Genomic DNA, 22919 nt, shown 5'->3' on the forward strand with positions numbered 1-22919 from the left:
GTTTGTCCAGATCATTTTGAATTTTAATCCTATCCTCCAAAGCACTTGCAACCCTGCCTTAAATCCACCACAACCCAAGGTAAGCTGGGAAAATGGTAACTTTCCCACATTATTAATGGCAGATCGTAACCCGAATAGCTATAAGTTACCGACTTTTATAAAAATATCTATATTGTCCAATATTCAGCTCAAGGTTCTATTCTTCTGAATGAATGGCTTTAAGTTTCACAGACACCTTTCAAATGTGTGTCTTTTTGACATCAGCCACCATTTTACTCTCAGATGCATAATTTCTGACATACATTTGTTTGTCTAAATCTTCAATAAGACGCAGCACAATTTATCGTGTGATACCTACGCTTTTAATTCCTTCAACAGCACAAAAAAACTCTTCTGAGGTTCTCTTTTTCTGCTTTCTGGGGATTTGAGAATATTTTCCCAACTGTTAACAAAACCTATCAGTATTCAAAAGAAAAATTATGAGGACCAGATTCTAGGTTACATTCTGGCCCCTGTGCACCGTGTGAAGGGCACAAAGAGGCGGAAAGCAGCCATCTATGCCCTGTGAGAATTCCCACATTGTGAGGGAAACTCAATTGGTGCAAAGTTGTCTCTGTGCTACTCCCTCTGCCTATCAGCTGCAGTTCAGAGGTTGGGGAGGGCCGTGTTTTATGTGTTTTATGCTCAATGGCTGCATGGTCTTTTAGAACCATAACCAGCTGGTATGCGTAAAAGCAGCCCACAATCAGAGAGCACAAATGAGAGAGAAACTGAAGATGCACCAGAGTCCTCAGGTCAATTTTCAGATGATCAAACAGCAACAGGCAGGGCTGAACCTAACCAAGCATTTCCAAATAGGAATGTATATACTAGCTCCTTTGCAAAGACACAAACAGGTGAAAATATGAATATGAGCGGTGTCTGAACAGTTCAGCATCCATGATGACATATCAAAGTGCATTTGTTCATTCCCTGCATATTTTGTTACTTTAAAAAGTAATTTTACAAATATTTAAGCAGATAATCAGCCACTTTAAATGTCATTAAATGGAATACTGTAAGTAAGGTTAGCAGAGCAAATAGTGAGGTAAACTCTCCATGAGATAAAACAGTGAGCACTACAGGACTTATAAAATGAACAGAAAGCTTTTTTAAGTGACTGGTGAATTACTTTCTCTCTCCCAGCCACATATTCCAGTTTAAATGAATGAATTACCCCCATTAGATTAGGACAATATGTTCAGTGTACAGTTTGAACTACAATGCCTTTCAGTTGTGTGTATATATAGCAAAATACTGTCCCTGTCCCTAGAGTCCTTAGTCAATCAAAACTGCAAATTAAGGACCCAGTTTCATTGAAGTAAAAATTTTCATTGATTTTAATGGTTTATAAATTGGTTCTTAAGTCACTGAGAGTTTCTTCCCTAGTTAAGGACTGAAAAAAGACTTGTAGAACTGAGTTCTATCTTTTCAGATCTTCAAAAGATACTGCAGTATGTCTGAAGTTCTCTGAACTAACGTAGGCTCTTTCCTTCTGCAGAACATTCTCTGTGATAGGACCCAAATTATAATCAAATACATAATGCTTCAGACACATTCAGTGGAAAAAAACAATTAAAATTCAGTTCTCTGGACCAAAATGCTAATCTTCTACTAAACATGAAGTTTCATTTTTGCTAATTGAACATGTCTATACTTTTTTGGATAGATTAGGATATTTTATTGAAGAGTAACCAGTCTTACAGGATTATAAATTTAATTTTCCTGCTTTTGTGTATATTTTCCACTATGCTTAAAATTCCATGGGGTTAATTAAGGAATACAGTCTGACAGATTATATAGTTATTACAATATAAGCATACTGTTGAGGAATTAAAAGGCACAAGGGAGAGTTGGATGCTTTTAATACCCACGGGGTCTGATTATCTCCAGATAAACATCCTAAATCTGAAATATTTCTTTGGGTGGAGATGTAGTTTTGTGACTCAGTGAAGTTGAGGGTGGTATAGGAGAAGAGAATATGGAATATTAGCAGAGAATGACTCTCCTTTGGGTTTGTCAGTTCTATCATTTGTAACAACCATCTGGCACTTGGAATCTGTCATACTGCATGGTGTGATAGGAAGGTGAAAGTGGTAAATGAAAATTCCTGCCTACAGATCTTTATGAAGCAGCACACGTTGTTGTGTGGGATTAATTTAGAGAATGAACACTGGGTACAGGTAAATAAAACATGTTTTTTTAAAAAAAACATACAAGGAAATGAAAAATATATTTTTTTTTTAAAAAGTGTCTGATTTGCAGCATATCTGGATACACAAAATGGTGATGGCTCAAAGAACCACAAATTTCAGATCTTCTCTCTTCCCTCAAACTGAACCAAAATACCTTTCATCCATACCTGAGATCTGCATATTTATATGGCCCCAATATGATGCCTCAAAATCATGATTAGCATGAGCTGCTGCTGAATGGGCAACTTACTCTGAGCAAAGGGTGACGTATAAGCTATACCTAGTTAGAAGTTGTCTCAGGGGGCATTGTCCCTCAGACACATACTTTTGAGACACAAATATTTCCCTTCCTGCCCCATGCTCCAAAGCATTAGTAACTTGCTTCTGACTTCTGCCAGCAGCAAAGTATGACTGGACTGGTCAGTGGGAGAGGGAGGAGATGGAAACAAGTCTCCACCCATTTCTGACTCCTCCCCCTTTACCTGCTCTGTGAGGAAATTAGCAGGCATATAGCCCCACTTATTCCTGTATTCTTGGTCCAGGTAGCCCTCATGTTGGTACAGAGGGTACAAAAGCAAAGGGGTCTTATTCTTTCTTACTCTCCATCCAATACCCAGTAAGGGGGGATATGATTGAGGTCTATATAATCATGACTGGTGTGGATAAAGTAAATAAAGAAGTGTTATTTACTCCTCCTCATAACACACGAACTACCCATCACCAAATGAAATTTATAGGCCACAGGTTTAAAATAAACAAAAGGAAGTATTTTTTCCACACAGTGCAGTCAGTCAGTCTGTGGAACTCTTTGCCAGAGGATGTTGTGAAGGCCAAGACCATAACTGGGTTAAAAAAAAAAGCTAGATAAATTCATGGAGGATAGGTCCATCAATGGCTATTAGCCAGGATGGGCAGGGATGCTGTCCCTAGCCTCAGTTTGCCAGAAGCTGGGAATGGGTGGCGGGTGGATCACTTGATGATTACATGTTCTGTTCGTTACCTCTGGGGCACCTGGAATTGGCCACTGTTGGAAGACAGGATACTGGGCTAGATGGACCTTTGGTCTGACCCAGAATGGCAATTCTTATGTTCTTACATGTGTGTAGTCAAGTTACAGTCTAGTCCGGTATGAATAAATTATTCTCTAGTTTGAATTCCTTCTTCCCAGTGAACACAACTTCAGTCGTGACGCGGTGGATCAAGCAGCAGGTAAAATTAATTAGTTTTGCACTTAGTGTCAGAATTCCTCAGTGCTTCTGCATTTTCAATGGAAGAGAGGAAAACTAGAGATAGAGGTCCTGATCCTAGATAATATCAATGTGAGATGTGTAGGAGGAGTACTTTGCATCCCTAAACATCAGGTGTTAAAAAGGAGACTTCTTTCCAGTACTATAGGTTTTAATCCAGATTTGGCTTCTCTGGGAATAGAACAAGGGAGGAAAGAACATGTGTATGTTTAGGGTGGAGGAGGAAAGAGACAGTAAATGCACCTGTTCAGTTTGCCCTTTGGAATTAAAAATGAGCATAGGGTGAATGAAAGATATTACTGCGAAGAGCCCTCTGAGATAAGATGCATTTTAGATCCCAATGACAGAGAACACATATTTCATATTATTTCTGCACTGTAATTATCTGATAATGTTATTAAATATACTCTTGAGATGCCATAAAACTTTTATACATTTGATAGTTAAACATCGCATCGAATGCTGAAGTTAACTGAAACACAGTAGTGTATTAAAGTAATCAACAGCTGTATGTAACTCGGGGAAAAAATCAGCAGGGATTAGTATTCTGGCATTTATGAGAACCTACAAGAGTTGTACTTCAAGTTTACAATGAGAGGTCTAAGATTAAGGTTACTACATACAGTTCTGTTGAGAACATACCTAGAATACCACATTCGTTTCTGGATGTCACATTGCCAAAAAAATGTAAACAAACCCGAAGTGATTTTCTTGTCTCCCATCACTTTGTTCTTCATTGCTTTTTTTAATCAAGTGGCTGTTGGTGACTGTAAGAGCTTCCTTGAAACAAATATGCTAGTAAGTGTGACTCGTTAGCCCCACAATTTACTACTTTCATTTTCCTCTAACACATAGTTGTACTGCTTTATGCACAATGGTGCCGATTCTCTATTCCGGCTCAGCTGAGTTGGGTGCAAGAATGATGGTGACTTGAGGTTTTAAACCAATCTTGCCTCTCCTGTATGCTTGATGTGGCTTTGGGGTAAGTCAGGGCAGCCTCCAATGGACTGATGCAGAACCCATGCTCCCTATGCAGTCAGCAAGAAGAAAAATTAGACTAAATATTGAAGAAAACTTCCTGAACCAATTAGGTTTTGAAACAATCTCTGAAGCGAAGTTTAGGAAATTGCACTATCCAAGACTTGTAAAAATAGACAAAACAATAGAATATGGTCCACAGGAAATAATACTGCTTCTTCAGGGAGATGAACTAGATGCTCAAATAAGTCTTTTCCATCTCTAATTTCTATAATTATCTTCTGTGATGGTTAATTGTTGTATTTTCTTATGTTACGTTGTCTTTTAGTACAACCAACTGAATTACACTCTCAATAAATATAACAGATGGAAAGCTGAGAAAAGAAGAGAAAATACATTGTGTCCATTTTACACTAGAAAGTTAGAGAAGAACTTCTGTGTTGTGTCAAAAATCTTTATCAGCATCAGGCCATTTCAGTTTAGAGGCACAAAATCCATACTATGAAATGTCAGTCATAAACTCACAAAAATAACATTTTAAGTTTTATATTATAACAAGTCCATCAGCATACAGATTGAAGGAACAAACCTATGAAAATGAAAGTGAAAATACACACTTCCATACACTGTAGTGCTGTACAAAATGTACATGACATGCACGCTAAATTATATGTACCATGGGCTATGGGACTCATTCTCTTCTTACTTATATCATGAGTATAACTCAAATTATTTTAGTGGAGCACATCCTGATTTATCCTGGGGTAAAAGGGGATCAGGTAATAATTTTAAAGAAGCCTCAATCTAGGTGCAAATGATAGAATGTAGATACTAACTACATGATTTGTAGTTACAATTATAATGGGAACTAATTAATAACACCATAGTAAAAATATGTAATTCTGCCCATTTTTTAACACCCAGAATCGAGCAACACTATCTGAGAAAACTGACCACTGATACTGATAAAATGAGAATGCCATGAGAAACTTCTATGGGCTTCAGAAAAATATTCATCAGTGTACTGAGAACTAATATGTCATCTTTGGCCAATGGATACAAAAAAATTCCCTACCTGACTTGTCTACCAAACAGCACGACTCACAGCAGATTTTCATTGCTGCTGCTGGCATTGTTACAGAGAGAAGAACATACATGGTGCAATCAGTGTTGAGCACCTCATTGTTTAAAAGATGAATCTGGAATAGTTCCCAGATTATACGTCTGCCCCTGTAATTTATATCTCAAATAATGAGTCTGATTTGGGAGGTAGTGAAGATGAGTACATATATTCACAGTGGGTGGATTACTCTCTCTCTCTCCATCGGTGAAGAGTTCATGGTGAGCCCTTCTTCAAACTAGTTATCAAGCTAACTAGCAAATTCAGGAGAAATGCGTTTACATCAGTTTTGCTTTAGCTTTACTTTTAAATGGGCTAATGCTGTTCCATCTGCAAAAGACACATGTACCACCTGCCAGTTAGCTTACTGAGGCAGGGCTGGCACTAAGGCACATCTATTTAGGTATGCAACTCAGATTCGTCTGTCCACTCTCTTTTTATCTCAGTTTCTTTCATCCGTATTTATTTGTACCTTCTTCCTGCTCTCCTGTTGATGTTGTATGCCAATATACTATTAAATGTACCATTAACATGTTTTGAGACTATTACCTGGCTTCTCTCTTACTTAAACAGATGAAGAGGGGAAGTTTGCCTCCTCCAGTTATTTGTGCTACATATTGCAACAATTGACCGTATTCAGCATTGCACTGCAGTCTTAATGCACCTGCTATTTTGGCACAAAGGGGCTGTAGCGCAAGTGTAAACACTTCCCTTTTAGAGAATACTTCTGCTGGCAGGCCTCAGCCAAGTGCAGAGCCTGTGCAAGGTACTCAGCAGAAGACTCCTTTGTGGGGGGCAATTCCAGGCTAGGTCGGGGTCAAAAGGGACAGAATGGAGAAAGTAAGAGGTGTGTTAAGGAGACAGGATGTGTAGCCAGGGAATTCATACATTCTGTTGATTCTGCAGCAATGTGTTTTCAGTCCAGAAGACTGAACTTTTGAGCTCTCTTTGTTACTTTCATCTTCCCACATCAGTAGCTCTTTCAATTTGGTAGAATATCCGGTTGTTTTAAAGTATGTCCTTTATCAGAAGCTTTGCCAACACTAACCCACTCAACCCAATATGTCTCAGTCCAAGGTTTGATTTTAAAGTGTTTTGAAGTATGAATGGAAACTAATATTAAACCATCTTGAGCTATATTGGTTCATATTTGTATTTTATAATTTTCATATCACACCTAGCAATTATATCCAGTTATCTGATATTGATTAAAAAAAAAAAAACTTTCATAAAGGTCCTGACTCAAATGAGAGCTTTTCTAAATGGGCTTTGGTACAGCCCCAACAAGAAAAGCAAGCAACACAATTTATAATTTGTCTCCTTGAAGTCTCCAAATCATTTTTGAGCCACTTCCTAAAAATAAACCAACAAAAGCATATCCGAGAATTCCAAAAACAGCAGCCCAAATGAAAGACGAGACAAATATAGTACAGACTGATTTCAAATGGATATGAAGTAAAATACAACCACATATTGCAAATGACTCAAAGTCAGGAAGAATAGGTTCTGCCATAAGGTTACCCTTCAATCTTTGTACATCCTCATCACTCAACCTCTCTTTGCTATTCAATTGTGTCATAAGAAAAGCAACTTTCACAATCATCATCAGAAGTAACCAAACTTTTTTCCATCTGCAAACCGTCTGGGCTTAGCATGGTTAAGCACCAAAGCAGTTTCATTAACAGATGTGAACTCTGATTTAAGCATTGGTAATTTTTTTTCTCCTGCTCTAGCAACATCTGGACCAGTATACATTTTTATTTTAGTTAAAAATGGCAAGCTACCTTTTCTTTTCCACATTTCTCTCAGATCACTTCATTTATTTGGTTTGACAGGAATTTAAGATGTATATTTGGGGGGGAAGCAAACAAAATAGCAATCTGTAATGGATTGCATATACAGATTTACAATAATGTCCACAATAATAGAATACATCTGTCTGCCCTTCACTTCTCCATATCAGTCCATCAAAAATATCCCCCTCTTCAAATCCCATCCCTCCCCCAAAAAAGAGAAACTTTGAAGTACAAGTAATTGTGGCCTTGTTTATGAGACTACTTACAGTAGTAAGCAATGTCTAGTAGTAATTGTTTACAGGACTGGATGCTAGCAGGGTATGGCAGATAACTGAGTGGGTATGCAGGGTGTTTTCTTAGGTGTGTGATGGTGGATGGGAGTAACTAGGAAGATACCTCACTAAGGCAGACATTTGTTAGATTGTTTTGTAAGATGACACATTATTAGTGACAAATCATGCACTTTAACTAAGAAAATTGCTTCTTGGATTGTAAGCTTTATGGAGCAGAGACCATCTCCTTTGTTGTGTGTTTGTACAGCACCTAGCATAGTTGGGTCCTGGTTTGTGACTCGGATTCCTGGGTGCTACTCCAATACAAATAATGAACACCATTATTATGGGTCAAATAGAGTGACCAGACAGCAAGCGTGAAAAATCGGGATGGGGGTAGGGGGTAACAGGAGCCTATATAAGAAAAAGACCCAAAAATATGGAATATCCCTATAAAATTTGTATATCTGTCACCCTAGAGTCAAATCCTCAGATGACTTCAATACAGCTTTGTTGATTTACACAAACTGAGGATCTGAGTTAATTATAACACAAAAGATCAAAACTAGTGTTAGTAAATCTGATATTGCCAACCAAAGCTATGAAATTCATATCACCTTCACAAATGTTTCCTGTTCCCCGCAGAAAGAAAGGGCTTGGTTGAGCAGTGATTATGAAGCACGATTATCCTTTCAATTCCATAGCTGCTTTTTAAAATTTACAACTATTCTCCCAAATAAAACTAAAGAATAGATAGGAACCTCATTAACATTGCAAAATTAAAAATTATTAAAATGCTCCACAACAACTTCCTTCAGGATTTTTCTTCAAACAAAGCTTTTCTCTTTAGCATTTGCACCATTTGAGTAAACTATTGCTACCAATTTTACATTGCAGCTCACGCAGAAGTAAAGTTTAGAGGAAGAGTTTCTTTTTTCATTTCCATATGCAATCCTTATTTAAATGTATTTCATTCCCTTATGTTATCTAACAGTCATTTGCACATGATAGTAGAGAGCTCTATCTTCAATTTAAGAATAGTCTGATTAAGGAGCATAAAAATTTTCAACTATTATAGATCCACAGAAGAGAGGAACATAGACAACTTTTTTTATGTATTTATTTCAGAGAGCGAGACATAAAAAATAATAAAATAGCTGTTGAATATCACTTTAATGAGTAGTTTTATACGTTGACTAACTTTGTCAACTTTTAATAAAGTGAGATCAATGAGCTTCTGCTCCGAACTCAGTGTTTTCTTTATTAATGCAATCCTTAATTACTATTTTTTCTGAGGAGGGGGCAAGGAGAGAGAAAAAGGGCGGTCCTGTAACTCCCCCAAACTCCCAGTTATCACATGCAAGTCTGAAAAGGTAAAAGTAATTTAAAAAACACAGTTCACTTATGATTTTATATTTTTGCAGCGATAAACAAATAATAATTACCATAATGGGAAGGAAACTGTGGTCTTAATCATGCATGGTGCTAACCTCAGTGTCCTTGCCAAGTTCCAACTTGGGTAATTATATTATGCCTAGACAAGATTCTCCTCCATATTTTCAAATTGCAAATGCGTTCTTCACTTCCCTGCTATGAACTGTTGCCACACTCCACTCCAGAAACAGCTGTGCTTCATTGATGGGTTAATCATCCCTCTACATTTAGAGACAAATTTGAACTAGGGAAGCATGTATGGGTGGGTGAAAAAATTTCCATTAAACCCGTTTTTAAATGGAAAACTGAGTTTTCAACTAAACACTTTTTCACAAGTATCTGCCTTCGACAGAAAATTTTGCTTTTTAGTTGAAAAACAATGCCTGAAAATTAAAGAGATTTCAATTTTGGCCCAAAAACCAAAATATTGTTCATCAAAAAATGAAATAATTAGGTTCAAAAGGATATCACCATGATTTATGGGAGGTGTGATTTAGGTAACCTTAGAAGCCAGTTCTTCTCTATGGGTTGAGCTCTGTGGCAGGACTACATCTCTCATGATTCCCCACAGATAGGGACTCCGTGGGGAATGACAATGCCATTTTAAATAGAAATATTTGGGGGGTTGTATTTCACTGGAAAGTCAAAGTTTCCCATAGAAAATTCCAACAGAAATGAAAAAAATTGTTTTTGCCAAAATTTTCTGAAGAAAACAGGTTTTTTTCTTCTGCCCAACTCTAGGAACATCTGCATATCTCTACTCTAAATTCAGCCCACAATGTTCATACTCTTTTCACATCCAACAGAATGAAAGAGGCTGATGTAAATGATGATGTTACTATAATACTAAATGCATTCTGCACAATCATGGCATTTTCACTAAATCCAGCCATTTCTCACATGGTATTCACCTTTTTAGAAACACTAATAGACTCTCTGTAGTGGAGGAGAATATGTGGCTGTATTTTACTGCTCAATTTTTTCAGTAGCAGTCAGTATCAGAACAGAACCAGTATTTTTTTTTCTACACAGTAACTAGCAGTCTGTAGGTTAACACAATAATGAAAGTCTTCATCCTGCAAACAGCATGTAAGTAACTTTATGTAAGTAAGTAAGTAGTCCTACTGAGCTCAAAAAAATTATTCAAGGCCTTGATCCCACAATACATTCCATGTGGATGGACTCCTGCACTGTGGCAGAAACTATCTGATGTCTGTGGGGCTCTGCCTGAGTCCATCTCAAAGGAGCTCACTGCATGATCAAAGCCCAAGTCCATTAGCGTTTACAGCATCAGAGCCATAGACTGTGCACATATCACTTCAAATGAATGTATTTCTTTATCCAGTCCACAATAACAAAACAAGACATTTTCTGAAAACCATATCTAGATGTTTTTTCTCCTTATTTGAAGGTTGCTTCTCAGTCTAAGCACCAGAAAAAATGGTGCCACATTACTAGTTGAAAATAATTGGATACTCTGTTCAGTCAGTGGTTTATATGAAAAGGAATTAGTGCATGGAAATGAAACTTAAATTGGGTAAGACATTTTAAAGTAATTGGCTAAGTTTACTAGAGTTTGATACCCAGCTGTACCACTATGAAAGCTGTATTAAAGTGGGAATGGGGTACAATAAATACTCAGACCAGCCATAATTCAGAATGGCTGAGTGCAAGATTAAAGAGGCCCAGAACAGCTGAAAAGATTTCTGAAAGAGGAGATGAGGCTAGAAAGTCCTATTCTACAGACAAAAGAAGTGAATTTATGGTTTCTGGAAGTGGGACAGAATGGCCTGGGAAACTATTAATGAGGTATGTAAGGGTTTAAAGCAGTGGGTGGGCAATCTGCAGCCCGCATGTGGCTCATCAGGGTAATCTGATTGCGGGCCACGAGACATTTTGCTGACATTGACCTTCCACAGGCATGACCCCCAGAAGCTCCCAGTGGCCACAGTTCACCGTTCCTGGCCAGTGGGAGCTGCAGGAAGCGGTCAGAATATAATGTTCTTGAATTAGTCCAGAATCTTCTCCATTGGCAGAATGTCAACACATACACCAATGAAACCTCAATGGATTTGCTCTATGCAAAATATTGATTCTGTGTTTCCCGTGCATCTTACATTAAATTTGAAACATCTCCCTTAAAATCACAGAATTCCATGGCAGTTCAGGATTGCCAGCTGAATGTGAAAATCATAAAAACTAGATATTTTTTATTCATTAAACTTGCCTTGAAAGTTTTATTTACCCAGTTACTAGAAGAGACTCTTAGCCAAGTACAATATAATTCATTCTTTTCATAATTGCCTATGCAGTAGGAGCAAGTGAATAGATTTTGTGCCTGGGCTGGTAAGTTTTCATAATCATTTTTGCAAGGCTACATTAAACCATATTTTGGAACAGAACATGGAGTGAGAAACCAAACAGGGAAAGTTCACTGTTGGTGTATGAGGGTGCAAGTCCAGTGATTCCAATGGTGCTGTACTCTCTTATATCAGCAGTTAATTTGGTCCCAGTAAGTGTTATTGAGATCATTCAATATTATATAGTATCTCCAGGAATCATGACTGACACTATGATTTCATATGTTGGCTATGTAAGCCCTCTTTTCTGAATTAAGCAGGACAGAAGAGAAAATGAAGGGGAGGAGAGAGGGAATAATCTAGACATATACAGAGAGGAAACCTTAAAAAGTATAATCCTCCAACTATTTGTATTGTTTAATAAATTATGCTAGTTAATAGCACCTACTAAAATATTTATTGGAAGCATCCAAGAAACACATTTTTAAATGAGCAGCTTTCAGTTAACTATGCATGGGTCAATAGCTTGATATATTCTATTAACGCAGAAGAAACAATGAATCCAGCAGTGATATGCAAATCACAATAGGATACAGGCTGGGAACCTGCAGCAAAGTTATCTTAATTTCTCCAACCATTATTGGTGTTGACCTAATTAACTTATTGCTCAATTGCTTTTTAAGCTAATAACAAATAAAAGCTCAAAGAAAAACAAACTCTGGGAAGGAAAATTACACAGAAAACTTCAAAGAAAGACTTAGGCCATTGTAGCATTTAATTACTTTTCCTTTCTTACAGGGCGTTTCCCTGCAACCCAACAACTATAAACTAAATATTCATAACCATGATAGCTGCACAATAATAATAATAATAATGTATTCTTCTAGCTTGTTTCATCCTGAAAGGCCCCCTGAAATGCAGCCAGCTCTCTGTAGGTAAGACACACAGAGCATAGCATGCAGCAGAACAGTGGAACAAAGACAAGAGCAGGAATAAGAAGTGACATGGGATGTTTAATATCCCTGCAGAGTATACTGTTTTTTGCCTTTTAATGTAACATCTGAAAGATCCCTATGCAGTAAAGTGCATAGTACTCGGATTATCTATCTCAGAAGGATGTACTGACAAAACGACCCTGGCGGTATTTTAACCTTTTGGTTCAGGGATTTAGGTATTCCTAACTGGATACTTAGAAAGCCAAGCCTCTCCATCTTCAGCTAGAGCAAAACATAAATGTATATGTTGTCTATGTTAAATAACTGTCTGCAGTTGGTCTTGGTGGAGTCATGTTGCCAGGAGCTGAGAGATGCTTGCTGTGTACATGAATGCCAAAAAATCCACGTTTGCAACCAGATTTTCCTGAGGATCCTTTGAGATTCACAGAGTCTGAAATTCTGTAGCCCCTGAGTCCTTCATTGTGATGAGAATCATCTCCTTCTTAAGGGGGAGGGAGGCAGTATCTCATAATTCATGGTAAGATCTCAGGTTTCAATTCCAAGTTTGGAAAGAGACGGGAAGGATTATTCTGAATTTAGAGGACTAATGTAGGACTTGGGAGATGGGGATTCAGGTTCCTGCTCCACTATGGACTTCCTGTGTGACCTGGAGCAAGCCACTTAGGCTCCAGTGCCTCAGTTCCCCATCTATAGAATAGGGGATAATAATGCTTTCATATTTCACAGGGGTGTTGTGAAAACAAATAGATGAAAGATGGTTAGATGCACAGATACCACATTAATGGGAGGCTATATAAATACTACAGATAGTTATTTCCACTCTTGTGAGTGGTTTTTGGTTGTGGGGTTAGGAAGGTGAGAGAAAGATGGTCTAATTATTAAAAGGGGGAAGTCAGTAACTGCTGGAGGAGAGAAGCACTGCATTATCTTATAGCTCACAATGAGAAGCAGAAACCCCTCTAAAAACTATCGAGTCAAAATTATTAAAGAACTAGAGAGAAAGGTAGACCTTATCCATCCACTCATGTGAAAGTTTAATAAATCGGAACAAGAGAACTCATCAACTGCTGATGCTGCAGATTCTTTTTGTTCAGGTGGTATGCAGTCTCTACAAACCACAGCCCCCCTTTCTCAGCCTCGCCATGCCTCTGTTTCTGCTCTTGTGAAATTGGGATAATAATGCTTATCCAATTGACAGCTGAGAAGAAACATATGTGATTATACTGTAAATCCATTGCTTTTCAGTGGCATTCCAATCTGAATTGACATTCTTCCAGACTCCTGTGAATCAGCTCTGTGACCAGGACAACCCAGTTACACAGCTATTTGTAAATGGTTCCCATAGAAGCTACACATTTTCTGCTTTGATATGCTGTTAATTAACTCTTGTGAAACTGGCACACATCAGGCATATTGTTGCTTTATATAAAATATGAAAACAGTTTTACAATTTGGCTTGAGGGCATCTTCTAGGTGTATTTTATGCACAATTGGACCATCGCTCCAGATATTCTGCTAGTGAATCTTCCCTGCCATGTTTAAAATTCTTCTTTTAGTATTGACTATCATATGAGCTAATTACATTATGAAAACACATTAAGCTGTTTTGCATGGTCATGACTGCACTGAGCAGTCTTTATTGAAACTTTAATGGGATTAAAAAATTAGTCTGGAGAAGGAACTTCCTTTTCTTTGAAGTTATATTAAAAAAGAAATAACCAAATACAAATAGCAAATACAATAGCCATATAAACAAGTACATCTCTATAGTTGTCAGTCTAAAATGTGCCAGGCCCTAAGTTACTTCTAAATGTTCCTCAAAGTATTAGGTGTAAAACAGTCATGGATCACTCCATGTTAAAATGCCAAAACTTTTTATGCACATGTGGCCGAATTCTAGCATATATCCATTTTATGTGAAAGCTTCAATTTTATTACATACAACATCCCCTCCAAGCTCTAGTGGTATTTTTAAACAACAAATTTACACAAACCACATTTTCACAGAGAATTCCTCATATAAAGTTACAAAATAATTCGGGTCAATGGTAAAGTAGTAACAACCCATTTCTTCCACCACTTTCTAATATGAGATTTTGTAAATCACTGAATACTTTAAAAGTCTCCATTTTCCACCAATCAGCAGTGTTAACAACATTTCCCTCCACTGTATTATTAGCAGCTTAATAACTAAAATTAACTAAAACACCCTCAATTTGAAAGTCGGATGGTTTGTGCTAAAACAAAATCCCAAAGAATTTTGTGTTTACATTTTTCAAATGGAAAACCATGAAGGTTGTATTAAAGGACTAAAGGACAGATGACAAAGGTCCTTGAATGTTGATTAGTATGGAGGAGGACTAGCATTTATTAAGTGAATAGGTTTAAGATTGCATCAAAAAAATATTAAGCACCGGATGACATTAATTACTTTCCAACCTAGGTTACATATATTATTCCAAAAATAATGACTGTGGTGTGCAATTCAATTCCAGATTCTTGTCTGAGGTCTACATTTTGCCTTTATTGGACCTGATCCTTCTCTAAGGAAGTAAATCTCCCATTCACTTCAAAGAGAGAAGCATTGAGCCCTACTATACTTTCTAAATTGGGGGAAGAGATCTACAGAACACGTCCTCAATGTCTGAGCAAGCATGCAGAATACCTCCACACAAGAACATATTAGGATGTACACAGTGTCCTTAGAGGAATAAGGGCTTATTTTACCCTCAAGCCAGCTAGCATATATTCTGTTTCCCCAGCAAGTGCTGGCTGGCAGCAGGTCAACATTAAGTTTGCTTCTATTCAGATGCACACTAAATGCATCGCTACAGTAGCTAGCCATGCAGAATCAGTGAGGTTCTCTTCAGTTTGCCCTTAGTCATTCCACTGGAACTCAGGAGGATTGCCAGAATGGTTCAACCCTTGCAGTTCTGCAGATCCGAACAGCTGGCAAGAAGTGAGAGACAGGGGGGGTTGAGAATCAATGCGGAGTTTCTGCAGATTCTGTTTGGATCTGCAGAATCGCAAGGGTTGAACCATTCTGGCAATCCAGTAGAATGACTGAGGGCAAACTGAAGAGAACCTCATTGTTTTTCTTTTCCCCTTCACCAGTCACTTCTCACAGGTGTTCCTGTGAGACATAGTGACAGAGCCCATAGAAATGTGAAAGGGAAAATATCTATTAAGTAACCATCCATCTCCCTGCCAATACAGAAATTTTCCCTACAGGGAGTCAATGGAAAAATAAATTGGTACCTTCTATGTCAAAATGGGTTAAGGGAATGAATAAGTTCCATTGGTCTTATCAGCTCAAAGGCCATTTAGAACAATTTATAAAAGCATGTTAGGTGTCACATGGACTGCACAGAAGAGAAGAGTGCAAGGTAGGAGCTCTGTTGTAGTTCACTTGCTTCCCCCCTCAAATGCTGCAATGTGACCAATTTAAATTTTCAACTCTGAAAGGCCTTTCTGACAAAACTGAGCTGCCTGTTAGTATCCTCAGCAGAATGTCAGAAAGTAAGCCAGGCTCAGCAAAGGACTATTTACGATGGTTGGGATCCATTGTAGAGCAGTAGATAGGTGTAATAGAACAATGACACCCTTGTCCCTTTCTGAACCTGCTGAGAAGCAACTGAGATGTGCTGGTCAAATGGAAGTCAGCTTGATACAAATGGAAAAAGCTGAGCTGAAAATTAGTTCTAAATTGTAGGGAGCACATATGAGAAAAAAACCTAAAGATAAATCAGTGGAGAATTGACAAAATAAATGTAACTACAAAAACTCTGTATTTGCACCAAAAATCGTTGGGTGATCAGAATCATTGGCCTGGTTGAAAAACTGAAGAAAATTAGACTGAATGGATGTTTGCAATACTGTGAACAGGAAATTTATCAGCATCATAAGTATTAGAAGCAGTTCACTTAATACAACCATGCAGCAAGTCCCGTGAAAAGGCCCAGAAGTTGGAACTGTGATTTTGACCTCTCTTTCCTTTTCTTTATTCAGAATGCACTGTAAGACTAATTGAAGTAAAAACCATGTCATTTGGCATATAAAGATACTCAGCTAACAATTTAAATTGGGAACATAATTTGATGTATGCCATCAGATTATGTACATATACGTGTGTATGTGGGTGGAGAGGGGGGAGGAGGGAAGATTGGGAAGTGTACTTACCACTCCAAAGGGAATAGAGAATTTTTTGAAATCTCAGGTAGAGTGAAACCACACTGAGCTTTGTACATAGTTTGGCTCACGTCTCTGTCTGTGTTCTTGTTAATACATTTATTCGTTGCACCAAATATGACTTCAATTTCCAGCTACCAGTGTAATGTGGACATGTGAATATCCTTAGGTCAGACTAAACCTTGCTATGGAAAAAAGCCGTGGAAGAGAGCCTTTGAAGAGAAAAACTAAGGATTTCTGCCCATCCCCCATGGATATTCTCCCATATTGACCCACACTAGAGGATTTGGGAGGAGTTTTTGTCCCTTATTTTGGAACATCAAGGGTCAGATGTCAAATTTAGTCAGATTAACCTTGAAAATGCCCTATAATGTGTAATTTTAGTATTTTACTTCTACATCTCACTTATATTGTTTGGAATTAATTGTCTCTAAAATTACAATGACAGGAGCTACTGTAAAGCAACAAATAATTGTTAACACCGAATGATAGACCCAAAAAGTGGTAGTGGCAGAAGTCACTCTTAAAATTGATACCATAGGTAATGTAGACTATACACGCACTTCTCTGACATCTGACCACTTATACAGATTGCCTATGTGTCATCAGAACACTGCGTGCCATAGCAACTACTGAATATTACCATATCTGATAAAGATAAACAGTAAGGGAAAATAAGGTCACCTCTGCATTACATTTTACTCTGCTAGAAATATATATTCTAGCCCTTAGAAAAAATCATCAGTATACCTTAACAATTTTAGCTGACTATAGTAATCATATGGTGTATAATGTTGTAATGACCAATGTAGTTTACACTACTCTTTACGTGCTGCATTGCATGGATAAAGTTACAGAAATTATACTGAGGATGATACAATGATCTTCAAAGCAAGACTTCCTATCAGCTCTTGATGAGGGACAGCGTCATGGATTGCCTGTCATGCAAGTCAGAGCTGAACAGCCCTCTGAAGATGCTTGAGGGAAATGAAAAGCTATTATAGCAAGCCTGGACCAAATCCAGAGGTTCTTACTCAATGTCAGACTGGGCCCCTACTGTGTGTAAACCTCCTTCCAACTTGATTTTAAACACATAGAGAAAGTCAGGAAACAGGCAAGCACATCCTAAGCTGCCTCAGGAATTTTTATCATTAACACTATAACACAGCCTATTGCATTATTCTCCTTATGCTAGGGGAATTTCCAACCAGCCAGTTCAACTTGCTTCCCATTGTCTCTGCACTGCAAAAATAGCCTAAAGCATGTGGAATAGGGGCCAGAATCTAGCCTCTAAATCACAGAAGTTCTTGAGCTGGATTCTACTTTCTCATTAGTTTTACATTAGCGTAATCCCATTGAGCTACTCCTGATTTACACGGAGTCCGGAACCAGACCCCTTCACTCCACCACATGCCCAGTCACAAAAGAACTGAGAATCATGTTCTGTATGCAATGTTAATTGAAGTAGTGTTTTTGATGTTGCTGTATCTGCTTATACTGACAGCTATCCAAAGCACTGTGCTTTTGCATTGTAATTTGAGGCTACAGTAGTGTATTGAAGAAGAATCCCTTCATCCCCCAGTCTTGCTGAGGCAAAGAAAGGAGGGTCTGCTTAATGTATATCACAGCAATTCCATTACTGAATCATATTGTAATATACATTCTGGACACTTGGTCACTGCCCGTTCGTTGTTCTGCTTGACAAGTGCACATCTGTTGTCAGTTACAACCTCCAGGCTTCAATAAAAGTGGCTTGGTAATGTTCTACCCTGAACTGTAGGCATGGCATGAAGGGGCGTTTTTCACATTTTCCAAGATGACAACACTTTTAATGAATTTTATTTCTAACAAGCTTTTGATGGAAGAACTCTGCTTACTAGCCCTTGTCATAAATAGATAGCTAAGGGTTAATGTTTCTTTTACCTGTAAAGGGTTAACAAAGGGAACCACACACCTGACCAGAGGACCAATCAGAAAACTGGATTTTTCAAAGTCAGGGATGGAATTTTTGGGGGTCTGAGTCTCTTGTCTGTCTCTCAGCTATGAGAAGGTTCTTTCTATCTTCTAATCTTCTGTTTCCAAATTGTAAGTACAGGTAGAAAAACAATATAGGCTTTATGTTGTTTTGGTTGTATTTACATGTGTGTAGCTTGCTGGAATGTTTCAAATTGGATATCTTTTTGAATCAGACTGTTTTATTCATATTTTTCTTATAAGCAATAGCCTGTATTGTCACTTGATGCAGAGATTACATTCTTATGTCTTTTTCTTTCTTTTTATATAAAGTTTTCTTTTAAGACTTGTTTTGAGTTTTTTCTCTTTTTCTCTCAGGGGAGGGTAAGCTCTGCAGCACCAGGGAATTGGTGGGAGGGGGAAGAGAGATAGAATCATTTCTGTTTCCTTGTATTTGGGTTTGTCTCTTTGTGGAAGAGAGGAGACATGCTTCTTGGTATTGTGATGTAAAGAGATTGCATCAGTACTCTCAGGTTAGCCCAGAGAGGAAAGTCTGGGTGGGAGAGAGAGGGGAAGGGAAGTGGGTTATTTCCCTTGCCGGTAAGACTCAGAGCTTCTGGGACTTGGGGTCCCTCCAGGGAAAGTTTGGGGGACCAGAGCGAGGCAGGCGCTGTAATTCTTCTCTGGTGGCAGCGAGATAAGATCAAAGCTGGTAATTAAGCTTGGAGGTTCATGCTAGGCACCCACATTTTGGACGCTAAGGTCCAGATTTGGGAAAGAGGCTTATGATAGCCCTGTCATTCATGTTGTTTATTTTCCCCAGGAACTCACTCTTTCTGTTCAGGACAATCTGCATATGCACTCCTTTAAGAACTTTCTAACAAACAGAAATATGAAAAACAAGAACCAGATACTTGTCCCACTTACACTGGTTTTTACACCAGTGTGATTCCTTTCTCTGCAGTGCTTTGACTCCTAACATCAGGGTAAGTCAGTAAAGAATCAAACAGTGTGTGGTTTCATTAGCAACAACAATGAAGCTTGACTAATGGCCCTGGTTAACGATACAAAAATATGAAACAGCACAGAAAGACTAACAGAGTAATGTGGTTGCCTAAGAAACACAAGGTTAGAAAAGCCATTGGGTTTTACTGTGAACTGTGCTGATGTATTCTGACCACACACATACTCGCTCCTGATAACTGAAAAGGGACACGTAAAATATGGTTCCAGGGTAAATCATTTCCTTACTCCACTTGGTGAATTTTTCAGCACTCTTACTGAAGCAGCAGTCTGAATTACAACATAGCTTAACACAGACTGATAGTCGGATCTATCGTGGCTTGTCCTCTTTTCTCCTGGCAACATCCAAACAAGGAAAACAGTGATACCAATAAAAAAAAAAAAAATCACACTCGTTACCCACTCCACTATTTCTTATAAACTTGCACTGTTGTGGATCAAAAGCTTCATATATGAAAAGCTTGTTAGCAGAGAACTGTTCACCAGCTTGTTTTTCAAGAGTTCAGCATGTCTAATCAAAAGATCGTCCTTTTCTTTTTAATTGTAACATCTCAGTGGGCCTTTCTTATAAATATTTTAAGGGCATAAAACAAGTTTCATAAAAGTAGCAGGATGGGCCTTTTAAACATTTCAGAATTTAAAATGTGAGACTAGCTTAGTATTAGAGTCTACTTGTGTTTTATGTTGACATTTCTCAGACTATTGACATTCCACACTTTCATAGGTGTAATGGTTCTTTATCTTTGCTGGCTGCCTGCCATGACAAGATATTTTTGAACAAAGTGATTACCATTTTTGTTTAAAGCAAAAGATATGGAGGCATTGAACTCTCTGTGGTCTCAAATCATCCCTAGCTAATTCGGATAAACTGCTTTTTATTAGATATCCAATTTCATAAAAATTGGAAAAAATCATAAAAGTCAGATTAAATCTTGGTGGATACAGGGCATCTCTGCACTGTCAGAGATTGCAGATATATTTTCACAATGTATTGGCTAAAGTGCATAGTTGTACAATATAACACAATAGCAGTGGTACATGTTCCATAGAAGGCCTTGGGAAATATAAAGTGTTTCCAGAAAGAGGACACTATTTGTAGATAAGTCTTGATGTTTCAGTAACTACTAATCTAAAATCTACCTGAGTGCTACTTGTCAAGGTTCCTTCCCCACTCTGAATTTTAGGGTACAGATGTGGGGGACCTGCATGAGAAGCTCTAAGCTTAACTACCAGCTTAGATCTGGTCTTGCTGCCACTATCCAGATTTCTCAGTGTCTGGAACACCCTCTTTCCCCCCAAAACCTTCCCCTCCCTGGGTAGCCTTGAGACACTTCCTCACCAAGTCCCTGGTGAACACCAATCCAACCGCTTGGATCTTAACACAAGGAGAATTTAACCATCCCCCGTCCTTTCCCCCAATTTCTGGTGAGTCCAGATCCAATCCCCTTGGATCTAAAAACAAGGAAAAAATCAATCAGGTATTAAGAAAAAGGCTTTTAATTAAAGAAAAGAAAGGTAAAAAAACTCTCTGGGAGAGATTAGCATACCAGCTACTCTCACAGACAACAGATTCAAAACACAGAGGATGTTCCCCTGGGCAAAAATCTTAATACACACAAGAATACACAAATTTGATAATTTCCTTAATGGTACCAAGACAAGTTATAAAGAAATTAAATATAAACCTATTTATCCCTTTCTAAAACTTACTACTCTGATAAGAGGCTGGTTCCTTGATCTTTTTCACTTTGGCTGAAACTAAACTGACTAAACAAAGGAAACTTCCCTCCTTCCTTTTGAAACATCTTGTTCCCCCATTGGTTCCTCAGGTCAGATGTCAAGTTAGGCTAGGTGAACTTCTTAACCCTTAACTATCTGTTTATGACACTACTCATGTCTGTTCTATGAAGTAGGGCTCAGGTTGTGCAAGACAGTATCACTCAAGCAACTAAAGGAAACTGTATTAGATACCTCTTTATAGCATCCACAGGAATCACTTGTCCATTAGGCTAAAATGATATAAAGACTTTTACAAGGAGGAACCTTGTATTTGGAAGTCAGGAGCCTGATTCTGTCACTGTCACTGACTTTTTAGGGCAAATCTCTTCATATGTCTATAAGTAGATAAATTGAGGTATAAAAACTACCTTTTTAGGGTGCCGTAAGATCCTTAGATGAAAGGCACTATAAGTGCTATTTATTGTAATTATTATTTGTAAAGTGCTTTGTGATTCTCAGGTAAAGGTGCTGTATTGTTATCTATATTATCACTGAAAACATACTTTAACTGTTGGCAATTATTTTAGTTTTTAGCAGTTTTACTCTGAGTTTGCATTTGATTCCTTATGCTTCCCAAAAATAGATGCTTATGTCCCCGGATTTCAGATTCTTGCTTGTTTTTATGCTAATACTCAAGAAGAAAGCACTTAAAGACAAACTTAATTATTAATTTAAAGAATTACCTACAGCATAGTGGATATTATGAAGAATGTCAACACATAAAACAACCCAGGGGATAGGATTCCAATCCTCTTGCCAGTATTCCAAGGTACTTATCCAATTTACACAGCAGAAACTATAAGAGCCAAAATATGAAAAACAAGTTCTAGGCTGTCAGAGTTACCAAAAATATATGAAATACGCTGCTTGGATATTTTTAATAATTTTGGAACCATCAGTTCTGACATTTTTATTCATTAAAGAAATACAAAGCCAAAGAACAATATTCTTAGCACTTTTTATGGTTATCCAAAGTGATTCCTTTATTGTGCACAAGGTAACACTGAAAATTTGCTACGGTTTTCCTACTATATTTCAAGGCCATTTTAATATAATAGCACCTGTCTTAGCACCAATAAGAAATCACATTGTGCACGTTTTTGTACCTACAGGGTAATTGTTGCAAATACACGGCATTCGAGTCTTGCTTTATGTGTTAGCTACTAATAAAATGTAACAATGCACTTTTCAAAATATTTTCAGTTTAAAAGACATTTTCCTCAAAATGCTTGTGTGTAGCTTTTATGGTGGTATATTTATCAAGCAGACAGACATATATTGAGCAATTCAGCAATTATCCCGCTTCAGCTCTTGAAAATATTTCTAGGGTTTGGGCTGAAATAAAGGAAATGTTTCTCAGCAGTATTCCATCATTTACTTTGTAAATCTCAAATTAGAGAGGAAAAAACAAGTGGAAAAACCTTCCAACTTCCCAGTAACTTCGAATTGTGTATAATGGTCACAGAAAATAAAAAATGTTTCCAAGATTATGGAATTAATGGAGATAACACCATGCGTTCCAATGAATTAAGAGGCACCTCATTTCCTGGCTAAGAACAATTTATCACAAAAGAGGAGTATTTTTCTTGTTCTTGTTTCTTTAAGATGACTGTGAAAGGAAGAATGTCAACAAACACTT

The sequence above is a fragment of the Chelonoidis abingdonii genome, chromosome 8 (genome assembly GCF_003597395.2).
Source record: "Chelonoidis abingdonii isolate Lonesome George chromosome 8, CheloAbing_2.0, whole genome shotgun sequence".
NCBI classification, from domain to species: domain Eukaryota; kingdom Metazoa; phylum Chordata; order Testudines; family Testudinidae; genus Chelonoidis; species Chelonoidis abingdonii.